This window comes from Sturnira hondurensis, unplaced genomic scaffold, assembly GCF_014824575.4.
Source record: "Sturnira hondurensis isolate 20B ecotype Veracruz unplaced genomic scaffold, ASM1482457v3 Scaffold0000549, whole genome shotgun sequence".
Taxonomy (NCBI): Eukaryota; Metazoa; Chordata; class Mammalia; order Chiroptera; family Phyllostomidae; genus Sturnira; species Sturnira hondurensis.
In genome coordinates this window covers 239851-252604 of record NW_028073180.1, presented here as the reverse complement: position 1 = coordinate 252604, position 12754 = coordinate 239851, and the positions used below count along the sequence as shown (strand labels likewise).

General features: G+C 37.2%; 1 protein-coding gene across 3 annotated transcripts in view; it reads right to left on the bottom strand.

The window, feature by feature from the left end:
* Window positions 1–12517, bottom strand: part of LOC118983951 (RCC1 and BTB domain-containing protein 2) — a 48116-nt gene extending 35599 nt beyond the window's left edge. The window contains exon 1 of one of the 3 annotated variants that reach the window (XR_005065824.1): window positions 12387–12517. The gene's annotated coding sequence lies outside the window, so the exon portion shown is untranslated. The remainder of the gene's footprint in view (window positions 1–12386) is intronic. The other 2 variants (XM_037041682.1, XM_037041669.1) reach the window with 2 other exon arrangements.
* Window positions 12518–12754: the final 237 nt, after the last annotated feature.

The window sequence follows — 12754 nt, the reverse complement described above, 5'->3', positions numbered from 1 at the left end:
GGAAGACAAAGAAACAATCCCCAAATGAAAGAAAAGGCAGAAGTCTCAGAGAGAATGTTAGATGAAACAGAGGCAAGTCAGCTATCAGATATTGAATTCAAAGCACTGGTTATCAGGAAATTCAAAGAGCTTACAACGAGCTACCAGAAACTATAGGGGAGCTACAATGAACTCTCTGCAAACTACACCAACATGAAAAAGGAAACAGAAACCATCAGCAAAGACCAGGAGGAAATGAAGAATACAATTTCTGAAGTGAAGAATACAAATACAGTAAAAGGTATGAAGAATAGAATCGATATGGCGGAAGATCGCATAAGTGAGATTGAAGACAGGATAGAAAGAATCTCCCAGATGGACCAAGTAATGGAAAAGAGAATCAGAAAAAATGAGAAGAATTTAAGAGACATGCAAGACAATATGAAACATAATAATATCCGAATAATAGGAATACCAGACAGAGAAGAAGAAGAACAAGGGATGGAAAACCTACTTGAAAGAGTAATAACGAAAAATTTTCCTAAGTTGAGGAGAGATAAAGTCACACAAATCCAAAAATCGCAGAGAGTCCCAATCAGGTGGAACCCAAAGAGGCCTACTGCAAGACACATCATCATTAAAATGGCAAAACTCCAAGACAAAGAGAGAATCCTAAAGGCAGCAAGGGAGAAAAAGGAAGTAACATATAAGGGGGTCCCAACAAGGTTGGCTACTGACTTCTCAATGGAAACATTCCAAGTAAGAAGAGAATGGCAAGAAATACTCCAAGTAATGAGAAACAGAGGCCTACAACCAAGGCCACTTTACCCAGCAAGGCTCTCAATCAAGATAGAAGGCCAAATAAAGAGCTTCCAAGACAAAAGAAGTCAAAAAGGATATGCCTCCACCAAATGAGCTCTACAAGAATTACTAAAAGGGCTGCTTTAAGGAAAGGAAGGAAAAGAGAGAGACGGAGAGGAACACAGGTACATAAATGGCAATGAATAAGTACCTTTCAATAATAACCTTAAACGTAAATAGATTAAATGCACCAATTAAAAGACATACAATAGCTGAATGGATAAGAAACCATGACCCAAACATATGCTGCCTACAAGAGACCCACCTCAGGTCAAAAGACCATCAGAGACTGAAAGTGAAAGGATGGAAACAAATCTTCCAAGCAAATGGACAAGAAAAAAAAGCTGGGGTAGCAAGTCTCATATCAGACAAAATAGACTTCCAAAAAAGAGCCATAAAGAGAGACCCAGAAGGTCACTTAATAATAATACTCAAGGGAAGAATCCACCAAGAACACATTAACATCGTAAATATATATGCACCCAACATAGGAACACCCAAATATATAAAGAAAATCCTAGAGGACCATAAGAAAGATATTGACAGCAACACAATTATAGTAGGGGATTTTAACACCCCACTGTCAAAAATGGACAAATCTTCCAAACAAAATATCAACAAAGACATTGCAGCATTAAACAACACCCTAGATGAAATGGACCTAATTGATATATATAGAGCCCTCCATCTCAAAGAAACTAAATAGATATTCTTTTCAAATGCACATGGAACATTTTCAAAGATAGACCACATGATAGGACACAAAACGAGTCTCAACAAATTCAGGAAAATAGAAATCATACCAAGCATTTTCTCTGACCACAAGGGACTGAAATTGGAAACCAACCCCACAGGAAAAAAACCAAAACAATCAAAAGCATGGAGACTGAATGCTTTGCTGTTAAACAACGAATGGGTCAAGATTGAAATTAGTGAAGAAATCAAAAAGCTTCTGGAAACAAATGAACATGAACTCACAACAACCCAAAACTTATGGGACACAGTGAAGGCAGTCCTGAGAGGGAAGTTCATAGCAATACAGGCTTACCTGAAGAAGACAGAAACATTTCAAAGAAAACAACCTAACCCCATAACTGCAAGAACTCAAGGAAGAACAACAAAGACAGCCCAGATCAAGTAGAAAGAAGAAAATAAGCAAGATCAGAGCAGAATTAAATGACATAGAAACTAAAAGCACAATTCTAAGGATCAGTGAATCCAGGAGTTGGTTTTTTGAAAAGATAAACAAAATAGACAAACCTTTAAGTAGGCTCATCAAGAAAAGAAGAGAGAGGACCCAAAGAAACACAATCAGAAATGAAAGAGGAGAGATTACAACTGATACCACAGAAATAGAAGGGATTGTAAGAAATTACTATGCAGAACTGTATGCCAAGAAATTTGAAAACCTAGGTGAAATGGACACATTTCTAGAAAAACACAATCTTCCAACACTCAATGAAGAAGAAGCAGAAAATCTGAACAGACCAATAACAGCAGATCAAATTGAAGCAGTAATAAAAAAACTCCCATCACACAAAAGCCCTGGACCAGATGGTTTCACAGGAGAATTCTACAAAGCTTTTAAGGAAGAGCTAACCCCTATTGTTCACAGACTATTCCAAAAAATCCAAAAGGAGGGAAAACTCCCCAACTCTTTTTATGAAGCCAGCATCATCCTAGTTCCAAAGCCAGATAGAGACACAACAAAGAAAGAAAACTACAGGCCAATATCGCTGATGAACATAAAGGCTAAAATCCTCAATAAGATATTGGCAAATCGCATCCAACAATACACCAAAAAGATCATACACCATGACCAAGTGGGATTCATCCCAGGGATGCAAGGATGGTTCAATATTTGCAAATCAGTAAATGTAATACATCACATAAACAAAAGCAAAGACAAAAACCACATGATCACATCAATAGATGCAGAAAATGCTGTTGCTAAGATAGAACACCCATTTATGATAAAGGCACTCAGCAAAGTGGGAATAGAGGGACCATTTCTCAATATAATAAAGGCCATATATGAAAGACCTACAGCCAACATCATACTCAATGGACAAAAACTAAAAGCTTTTCCACTAAGATCAGGAACAAGACAAGGTTGCCCACTTTCACCACTTGTATTCAATATAGTATTAGAAGTTTTAGCCACAGCGATCAGACAAGAAAAGGAAATAAAAGGCATCCAAATCGGAAAGGAGGAAACAAAACTGGCATTGTTTGCAGATGACATGATAGTGTACATGGAAAATCCTATAGCCTCTACCAAAAAAACTGCTCGAACTAATAAATGAATTTGGCAAAACAGCGGGATACAAAGTCAATATCCAGAAATCAAAGGCATTTTTGTATAACAACAATGAATCAGCAGAAGTAGAAATCAAGAAAAAAATCCCATTCGATATAGCAAAAACAAAAATAAAATATCTGGGAATAAACCTAACCAAAGAGGTAAAAGACCTGTATGCAGAAAACTACACAACACTGAAGGAAGAAATCAAAGAAGACACAAACAAATGGAAACATATACCGTGTTCATGGACTGGAAGAATTAACATCATCAAAAATGTCCATACTACCCAAAGCATTTTACAGATTCAATGTAATACCTATTAAAGTACCAATGACATATTTCACAGACATAGAACAAACACTTCAAAAATTTATATGGAACCATAAAAGACCCCAAATAGCAGCTGCAATTTTGAGAAAGAAGAACAAAGTAGGAGGGATCACAATACCTGATATCAAACTGTATTACAAGGCCACTCTAATCAAAACAGCCTGGTACTGGCATAAAACCAGGCACATAGACCAGTGGAATAGAACAGAGAGCCCAGAAATAAACCCAATTCTCTACAGTCAATTAATATTCGACAAAGGGGGCAATAACATAAAATGGAGTATAGATAGCTTTTTCAACAAATGGTGTTGGTAGAACTGGACAGCTACATGCAAAAAAATGAAACTTGAGCACCAACTTACACCATACACCAAAATAAATTCAAGGTGGATGAAAGACTTAAATATAAGCTGTGAAACCATTAAAGCCCTAGAGGAGAACATTGGAAGGAAATTTTCAGATATTCCACACAGCAATATTTTTAATGATACGTCCCCTAGAGCAAGGGACATAAAAGAAAGAATAAACAAATGGGATCTCATCAAAATTAAAAGCTTCTGCATGGCTAAGGAAAACAGTATCAAGATACAAAGAGAAGCAACAGCTTGGGAAAACAATTTGCCAATGATACCTCAGACAAAGGTTTCATCTCCAAAATATGCAAAGAACTCACTTGACTTCACTCAAAGAAGATGAGCAACCCAATTAAAAAATGGGCAAAGGACTTGAACAGACATTTCTCCAAGGAGGACATATAGAGGATCCAGAGACACATGAAAAGATGCTAGATATCGCTAGCTATCAGAGAGATGCAAAGTAAAACCACAATGAGATACCACTTTACGCCAGTTCGAATGGCTATCATAAACACAGCAACAAACAAGAAGTGCTGAAGAGGTTGTGGGGAAAAGGCGACCCTAGTTCACTGTTGGTGGGATTGCAGACTGGTACAACCACTATGGAAAACAGTGTGGAATTTTCTAAGAAAACTAAAAATGAACGTACCTTTTGACCCAGCATTTCCACTATTAGGAGCATATCCTAAGAACCCTGAAACACCAATCCAAAAGAACCTATGCACCCCGATGTTCATAGCAGCGCTATTTACGATAGCCAAGAGTTGGAAGCAACCTAGATGCCCACCGGTAGATGACTGGATCAAAAAGCTATGGTACATTTACACAATGGAATTCTATGCTGCAGAAAGGAAGAAGGAACTCCTACCCTTTGCAACATCATGGATGGAACTGGAAAGCATTATGCTGAGCGAAATAGGCCAGGCGGTGAAAGACAAATACCATAAGATATCACTGTTAACAGGAATCTAAACAACAAAACTAACAAGCAAGCAAAATATGACCAATGACACTCAAATACGGAACAGGCTGACAGGGTCCAGAGGAGAGAGGGGAGAGAATCATAGGGGAAAAGGGGAAGGACTCACATGAACAAGTATAAAGGACACATGGACAATAACTAAGGTGGGGGGCAGATATGGGAGGGAGGTGGGGAGCACTGGGGGCGCAGGGCTGGGAATATAAGACATAAAACTGTACTTGAACAAGAATTAAATAAAAATTAAAATCTAAAAAAAAAACAAAATGAACAAAGGGAAAAACCTGCTAAAGAATGGGAGAAGATATTTTTAACATGCATAACATAGTTGACAAAGGGATAATATCCAGAATATATAAAAATACCTAAAAATCAATAAGAAAAAGACAAAACAATTCAGTTTAGAAATGGACAAAGAACACAGGCAATCACAGAAGAAGAAATTAATAAACATATGAAAGGATGCTCAAATTCACCAAGGAATTTACTGTGGAAATGCAATCACAATAAGATAGCTCTCACCCATCAAATCTGCAACATTAGTGTTGGTGATGATGCAGACCAAAAGACACGAATTGCTGTAAAGAACATAAACTGATGTAATACCTATAGAGAAGCATTCAACAGTACTCTTTCAATCTTTTTTGGTACATATATATAGTTGAAACAAAATTTTCACAAAATCTTACCCTTATTACATGAGCTGCTTAGTGATATCTTCTTTTCTATTTTTTCTATTTTATTGTATTCTATTTTACCCTGCTCTGTCTTGTCTTTCTGTATTTCATTTTTAAACAAAATGCTTGTCTCAGCCCATTAAAATAATTTCAAGATCACTAATAATTCATGTCTTGTAGTTTGGCAACCAATGGTCTGGATAAACTCTGGAACACATACATAATTTTTTTTGCAAAAACAGAACAATAAAAATAACAGTTTAAAAAAGCTAGAACCCGCAAGCTATAAACTGTGGCATGTGCTTACTATACAGCAATTAAATAAGTTATCTAGAATCAATACAGATAAATCTCCAAAACAATTTTGATCAAAATTACTAAGTTATATATATATTATACATATTTGACAGTTTATATGTATAATTCATATAGAATTATACATATTTGATAAAGTTTAAAAACATGCAGATAACACAGTATTTTAATGTATTATAAACATACTGACATATACAGAGTCCAGCAGAAATAACACCTGCTTGAGTGTGGTTGGTAGTTTTAATTTGAACACTTCACCTAAAATGTCATATACTATGCTTGAGTGTAATATTGTTCTGTTACAGAATTACATGCTTATGATTTTGTAATAAAAAGGAGCATTATTTGTACTGGACCCTGTTATATGGCACATCTTTGGTGGGTATTTTTTCTTTTTCTTTTTTTTAAAAGTTTATTTAATTATTCTTCAAGTACAGTTTTCTGTCTATTACTCCCATTGATGGGTATTTTTTCCATAGGAAAGTTTTGATGGAGGGAATGCCAGAGATAAGATCTGCCTTGTAATTCTATCAATGAATTGGTATGATCTGGCTTTTTCATCTAATGAGACAGTTTTCAAAATGCTATGCTTAAACTAATCATCTGAGTATGGGAGGATAACCCAATGTTAAAGAAAACAACATCTAAGAATCAGAATGCCACCATTTTAATATTGCCTTTACCATGGACACAGGAATTCAATACAGGTTTGATAATGACAACACATTATCCACAATTTCTTTCTCCATCTTTAAAATAAAATTTTATCAGTGCTATAGTAACCAAATATCATAGACAAAGTATTTTATCTTAAATGCCATAAAAGAATAATCCAAAATAGAGAAAAGCTTTCTATTAATGTATTACAATAGCAAAAATGTGTTTTTTATTTCTGGCTTAAATCTATTTACAAATTTTCCCCTTTTCTGCACAGGAGTGCAATGTTTCTTATAGACTCAGAGCAGACGCTGGCATTTATATTGGGAATACATTCTTCAGATTGATAGTATCACAGCATAAAATCATCCTGCATGATACACCCTATGCTACTTTATTGGTTTTTGCCTTACACAAGTTTGGGGATATATAACTTAGCTCATGTATATAGTTAATTACTCGTATTAAAAAATGCCTTATGCTTTGCAAAACAGCTTCTTATGCATTTCCTCATTTTGTTTAAATATAATTTAAAACTATGTTATTATAAAACTTAATGTACTGATATTTGCTTTGTAATATAAAAAGAAAATGAGAGGCCCTGGCCAGATAGCTCAGTTGGTTAGAGTGTCATCCCAATAGCCAAGGTTGCCAGTTCCAATCCCTGGTCAGGGCACATACAAAAAACAGCCAATGAATGCATAAATAAGTGAAACAAATCAATATTTCTTTATTTCTCTCTCTCCCTCCCTCCCTTTCTATTTCCCTCAAAATCAATTTTAAAAAAAGGAGCCAATGAATGCATAAATGGGTGGGGCAACATCCCCCTTTCTCTTCCCCCTTCCTCTTTCTCTGCTTCTAAAAATCAATAAAAGGAAAGAAAAAAACAAATATATATCAACTAAGATAATCTTTGGCATGACATTTCCTATTTTGGTCATTTTTCTAAATGTGTATAGTTCAATAACTTTCCAAATTATCCCTGTTTAGGACAGGTAACTTCTTGTTTTACATATTGTATTTTGAGAGTTCCCCTATACTCCTAATAACTAACTATACAGTTGAATACTGGTGGACAAGAAGAAAGTCTTTTGATGACCTAATGTAATAAATATATACATTCTGAATTCTCTCAAAGAATAGTTCAAATAATTCATTTCCCTGTACAAAACATATATAATAGGAAGTCTCTACATGTAATTGCTGATTGGTAAAGCAATCATTGTTAACCAGTGTGTCTGCTAATATGACATGTCATTATTACTTGGCAATACTTCTGACATAAATAGTAAGTTAAACTGATTATAGGACATACATTCATTTGCCTAATTCATCAACAAATATTAGTGCCTGCAGTAGGCAATCAACCTGAAACAAATGAACAAAAGAAAAAAACAAAATCATGTGGAGCAAAATGATATCCAGCTCTTAAGTTCTTAGGTCAACATTACCCAACTGAATGATATTCATGGGCCTTAAGAGCTAATAAACTAGAGAGCAAAGCATTTTTCATGGAAAATGATATTTTTCAGTTAATGAAAAGCTTCTAATTGCTGATTACTTTTTTCTATAAGTGATTCAAGAAGAAAAAGTTAAAAAAATGTAATTTCTGCACAGAAAGCCCAGTGTTATGTATTTTGTTAATTTAACTTAATAATAAAAGTCAATTCTAAAGCTAAGCTTGAGAAACATAATATATACAAAAGTTTTCTTGCAATACAGAAATTAAATGCTGTTAACAAATTCTCCCTTTTGGGCAACAAACACAGTCGATGATGCTTTTATAGCCAAAGAAACAGGACATTAAAGAAAACCAGTATCTTTTAGGACATCAAAACACAGATTAAAGCACCAGTGTGTTAATGGCTCCAGACCAAGTAAATGTCAATGGGATAATAATGGTTCCCACCTTCATGCTTAGCTGAGTCATTAAATATATGTCACGTGTAAGTTATAAATAATATAAATCAATATAAAATAATAAAATATGGTCCCGATTGTTACTTGCAAAAAAGGATGATAGCTATAATTTAGTTCCACTTGAATGAGATGTCATAAATCTATGACAAATAACAGTAAGATACCAACACAACTCCTAACAAAAGTGGGACAATTACAAACAGGATAGACAAAACTAAAACACTAAAAGCACAACTAAAACTAAAGCACAGCATCTAAGGAAATGATATTACCATGCTTATGATAAACAGCAAACTGACTTATAGAACACAGAAGCACAGTTTCTACGTTAATTATTTTTTGTAAAAAGTTCCCAAATTTCACCCAAGAGTAATGAAACATACCTTCAGTCTAAAGCAAAACTGTATCTGGTTGGAAGACATTACTGACCTGCTCAGGAATCTGAATCATACATATAAACAGTGTCACTTTCAAATACAAAAAATAATCAACATAAACTATACAAATTATTTAGATTGTTCAACTAGCTAAAATTAAATGGTTCTTAAGACCTTTGTAAACTCATTTGAAATTTAGGTGTTTATAGATCTAATACAAAAAATAAAAAATAATAACATGCCCGCCCATTAAATAGAATCCTAACCATAAAGATTTTTGCCCCACAACATACTAGTTCAACATTGTAAGCCCTCTTGAAATTGGCATATTTTTCACTGGGGATTCATTTTGTTCAGTTATAATGTGGTTACATGATCTGCTCATATACTATTACCCACTGATGCCTTTCAGCTTAAATTGTCTTCCATAGAATATATACATAATTGGTATGAGCTCAGGTTAGATTAGCAAATCTGAAAATATATAAAAGACATATTATCTGACACTGATGTCCAATTAATGCTGGAAAAACCTATTATGTCTTAAATTTCATGAAGACTTTCACGTTGTTAAGATGGGATCATCACATGAACTAGACATATGTTTTTTCTCTGGATAATGAAAGTAAGAGATCACATCAGCCTTCCATTGAAGGACACTATGGATATCCTTTTCATAGAGGTAAGATAGCTCCTTTGAAGTAAATATCCTCATGTATCCCTGTGCTTTAGCCTTGAACAGCAGTCCTATGTGTCATTCTGTAACAGCGCTCATTCCATTCTTGGTCTCAAATCTCTGTTGCCTAGTCAATTTTGATTTATATTCAACTCCAGGAAACCTCAATAGTAGTCATATCTTAGGGGCATTCTAATTTCAGTTTTGCCAAGTAATAAAACCAAAACTAAATATGACATTCTCTTAAAGGCATAAGCAATTCTTATGGTTACCTACATTTCTAGTTCTAGATCAAGTCTTTGATACTTAAACATGGTGTTTATAATCTATGTAAGTAAAGTACCTGAAGGGAAACACACTGTGCTTTCTAAAATCATTTCTCTTCATCAGCCTCTTTCTCTAAGCATCCTTTAACGATGGACAGAAATGTAGTTAGTCTTGTTTGGTTCATTCAAAAGTCTCTAAGAGCAATAATTTAATACCTTAAAGCATGACATCAGACTAGGTGAATCTTCGACACATTTTCAAATAAAGAAAAGTAATAACCACTCTTTGAAAACAACTTCACAAGCCATACACAGTCAGAAGTTCATTAAAAAGAAATTGCAAAGCATAGTAAAATGTAAAAAATATATATATAATTTTTCTCAACACATCTATAACATTCCTTTGGCTAGTCTCTTCCACATAAGAGCCCCACCTCTTAATTTGATATGCAGAGTTAAACTGTAAAACCCTGGATAACTAGCTGAATTCAATTTGGAAAAATACTTTTCTACCTATAGATTATAAAAGATGACTACATTTTCTACAATGGTCATGCTATGGGCCCCCTTGAAAGACATAGTAGAGAATGGCAAGAAACATTTTCTCCCAGAAAGACATTTAACCCTAAAAACAAATTCTCTATTGTAAATATCACCTTCAGTTTATCCTTCAAACCCACAGTAACCATGCTGTTTAAAATTGCAATCAACATGTGCACTGCCAGCCCCCTTTCTTTGTTCCCTTTTTTCATAGCAGTTATAACTTTCTAACATTAAAAATGTTTGTTGTTAATCATTCTTTGCTAGAATATAAGCTCCAGAAACAAACAGATTTTTGTTTTGTTCACTGACATATCCTGAACACCTAGCCAGGATCTGACACAAAGCAATCACTCAATAAATGTTTGTTAAATGAATGATTGAGTGAAACCAAGTTGAGGGTTCACCACAAAATATTTCTGCAGTCAGATTCAACTTCATTTATACAATTACCAAATATCCACTGAGATCTGATTATGGAGGAGCCAGATCATACACATACAAAAATATAATAAAGTAGTAAGTGCCAAGTAGAGCTGAGTAAGAGGATGGAGAGCAAAAACAGTGGCTAAGAGGTCACCACCTCCCTAAAATGATGGCAATTGTTTTGAGACTTTAATAAAGTTGAGTGTCATGCAAATTTGGGTGGAGAGGGAAAGTAAGCTTTGGAATGAGCAAAATAGGGAATACTCAGGCCCTAAGGCTAGAGGAGGCCCATAAAGGGAGTGGGGTGTGCAATAACATATTTCAACTGATAATATGTAGAGACTACCGAATGCCCTGTAAAATACAATAGAAATACATTTAACCTAGGGTATTCAGATTCTCTGATAGTAAGTGAATCCAGATTCTCTTCTATTCCAGCCCCCAAATGTCTGTATCAGCACATCATATAAGATTACAGGGCCCACAGTAATGACACTGTGAAAAATGTTCCAAGCAGCCCTAGGAGTCAGGAAACTAACTTAAGCACCTTCCCCCAAGTAAGGAGGAAAACTCCGCAGAAAGTTAGTACTAGTGGGGTGTGAGGCCAGAAGACTCAATAAACATTAGTGACTGTCACTTCCCGAACTTCGGGAGAAAGAGCTTTCTATGACACTATTTGTGAATTTTACCATTTTCATGCTTTCATTCGGCTCGGACAGAGATTAAGTCGCCAAGCGCGGTACCAGGCAGTCCTATAACATCCATGCTGTTACAGTCCTAGACTACAACTGTTCCAATAATTTATTTAATTTCCCAAAGAACGAGAGCAAAAAAGTTCACTCTGTACTCGCCTTCCTACTCAAGCAGAAGTTATTTCTAGACCAAGGAGGAGCACTTGGAAGGTTATCAGCATCTGAAAATATTTCTGAGTCTGCGCCGAGCAATTATCTTCTGATTTAAAATAACGACTTCTCCCCATCCCTTCCACTTCAGTTTTAAAACAGCTTCGCCTTAGCGAAGTTGTCAAACTTTCTGCGCTAGCCGTCTAAATCAGGACCAAATGTCGAAGGCATAATGAGTTAGCCTGTTCGGAGCCAGGGACTAGGTAATTAGACTGATGGTACTGGAGCCCAGGGCACGGGAGCCCAGGGGCCTGGGAACAGATACAAAAAGATCAGTAGTCTGCTTGTGGGAAGGGGGAGAGAAACTCTTGAGGCAGACGCCCCACCCGAAGCTCAGGGTGTCCCAAATATTTTGCGCAGCCAGGCTGGCCCAAAGAGGGAAGTATCCTGGCAGGCAGTAGTCCTGGGGCAACCCTAACACAACCCTAAATTGCAGAGCCAACACCGCCAGCAGCCTCCCTGGTGCGCAGCAACAACGCCTCTGAGAGCAACCTGGGTGGGGCACAATCCCAGAGTCGCTAGTCCAGACCCCGCTGGCGGGTTTGCGCACGCGCAGTGACGCCTAGGCCCTAGGCCTTGGGAGTAGTGTAGCCCACAAGCCAGCGTCCAGGCCCCGCTAGCGCAATTGCAGTTGCGCAGAGACAGTTTGGCCCAAGGTTTGGGCAAGACTGAGCACCTAGGGGCTGCCTCTCAGCGGCTGCGTTGCCCCGAGTATTCGGGCAGCAGGGGCGCCGAAAGGTGGCCCGCCCCACGATATCAGAGACTGGCCGGATTCAACCCTGCCCCCTCCTAATTCCCTGTGCGGTCCCCTAATCCCTACCTCAGTGCGGGCCCAAGCTGTATCTGCTCCGCCTCCTGCGTCGCCGTTACCGCGCAGTCGGAACCCGAGCTGCTACGACTTGGCACCTCCCCTTCAGCGGCCTGGCCTGGCCTCGGAGGGATACGTTCAGGTGCCTAGCAGGCGAGGGAGGGGAGAGGAGAGGAGCGCACTAGAGGAGAGCGAGCTGGATAAGACGCCTTGCCCCTCCTCTCTTGCCAGACTGCCCACTGCCGACCCCACCCATTCCGCGCCGACCCACCCCCTCCTATGGAAGGGACCCCTAGGACTGGACATCGCTTCCCCCGATGGATCATATATGCCCTTTTATCGGAAATTTCCAATTAGGACACCTCCAACCTTTTCGGTGG